Here is a 2375-nt window from a genome sequence, read left to right on the forward strand (position 1 = left end):
GTGGTTGCAGATGGGAAGAACCAAATATCTTGTCCTGTGCACACTTTAGGACTGAGTCATCTGTAGTGAGCAAGTTGTCCTAGAATGTTATATTTCGTAAGCATGCATAGGTATGGGACTGTGTATTTCTTTGGAAGTGTTGGATTGCGGAACCCATTAATATCATAGAAGCACAGAGCCTCAGAGTAAAGGACCTCTGAAATTATCTAAGCTCAAGAACTCTGATGAGTGTAAAAACCCATAATAATTTCAGAAGGCTAATGTTGAAGACTGCTACCAGTTGACAGCAAGGCCATATATGATGAAACATACACTTCTAGATACAATCAATGTGTGAATTTGTTTGCTTGACTATACTTATTTGTTACAAGGGAGGGCTTCTATTTGGTAGAGAAGAGAGTTACAGAGTAGTGACAATGATGAAAAGAAGAAAGAGAAGAAAAGATGGAAGAGAGTCAATGAAACTTTAAAAACACATGGAAGGAGGCAGAAGGAAGTTCCAAGACATCTTTTTATTCTATCATATTAAATCTAACATGTATACATTGTTTACTTAATATATATATACATACATATCTGTATATGTGTATATAGATACACATATTATGTATTAAATATATACATATATCTATAACTATATACATATTAGGTATATATTATTATGAGTATATGTTTGTATAGCTATTGTATATATGTTATTATGACTAATATATGTTTATACACATTTTATATATATAAATTCAGTTTGATATATAATGCTCTTTCTATTCTTTATTTACGGAAAGGTCCATGTTTGTTGTTTGTTGGAATCATAATAAAAAAAGAAAAAATTTAAAATGCAGAATCCAGTATCTTTCATTTAATTCTTTTGCCTACTACAGTAAATAAACAGTGATTTATTTAGGGACTGAAACTTAAAAGTAGACCGTTGTTTTTGGAGTAAGTATTCCCACCTCTCATTATTTCTCATCATCTGGCAAGGATTCCACTTCCTTAGGAATGGGCGTCATCTATTTGTAATGTGCTTTGGTTTTCTTTTGTTCTCACTTGGGGGAGGTGGAAGGGTAAGAAGGCAGATTTTGACTAATTAAGAAAAATAACATATTTTAAAAAATAAAAATAAGGAATATGTGTCATCTAATTATGGTGTTGACATTGTCATAACTATCATGAGAAGTCATCATAAAAGAACGTGCCAGACACAGGAGGTTGAAAGTTATTGAAAACAAACAAACCAACAGAAAGCTCACTATGTAGTTTGTGGCTGGGGAGGCAAATTTGAGGATGTTCCTAAGAAAATACACACATTTCTGCCATCACTTCAAGCAGATTCAATTCAATTTGATTCAATACAATAAGTATCTATTAAGCACCTACTATATGTTAGGTATGAGTTAGGTATGAGAGATACAAAGACAAAAAGCAAAGTAGATTCTGCTGTAAGGAAATGTATACAATCTATACACAGATATTGATTGATTGATTGAGTTAATCAATCAAGGCACTTCATCTCACTTTAAGTGATGAGGTGCCCTAGTACTTAACCAAGTGAAAATAACAATTAATCTCAATCATAGATTTTGGTTTCAGTCAATCAGTCAACAATAGGCTTTGGACTAAGTGGGAAAAGTCCTTGGAACTGGAATCATGTACAGCTTGGCTGAGGAAACCTAGTCATACTATAGGATACATCTTTAAAATATCAAGCAAGTTGAGAACACATGTTACAGATAAGTAAATGCAAAATTATTTCAGAGATGGAATTGAGGGAAGGACACCAACAGCTGGGGGATCAGTAAAGGTAGCGAGCGTCACAGTGGATGGAGTGCCACACTTGGAATCGGGAAGACCTGAGTTCAAATCTAGCCTCAGACTCTTCTTGGCTATGTGACCCTGGGCAAATCACTTCACCTCTTTTTACCTAAGTTTCCTCATCCATAAAAAGGGGATAAAAAGCACCTACTTCCCAGGGTTGTTGTGAAGATCAAATGAAATCTTATTTGTAAAGCACTTTGTAAACCTTACAGAGACATATGAATTCTAGCTATTATTATTATCATTATCATTATTATTATTATTATCATCAGGATCTCTGAGGCCGATACATAGATTTGTAGAAAATAGATATGACAAAATCCTAAATTGGTAGGCTATGGAGTAATCACATCTCATCCAATAACTACATCTCCCAGATCAGTAAGGCTGTGCATTCTGATGAGACTGAAGGAAGCTTAAAGTAGAATGAGGTGAACTCACATAGCAGATTAGGCCAGGTCATCTGACTATTTCCAGGAACCCTCTTTCATCACTAATCCAGTACTACTTCCTACACACACACACACACACACACACACACACACACACACACACACACA

The sequence above is a fragment of the Vombatus ursinus genome, unplaced genomic scaffold (genome assembly GCF_900497805.2).
Source record: "Vombatus ursinus unplaced genomic scaffold, bare-nosed wombat genome assembly UNPS02014945.1, whole genome shotgun sequence".
Taxonomy (NCBI): Eukaryota; Metazoa; Chordata; class Mammalia; order Diprotodontia; family Vombatidae; genus Vombatus; species Vombatus ursinus.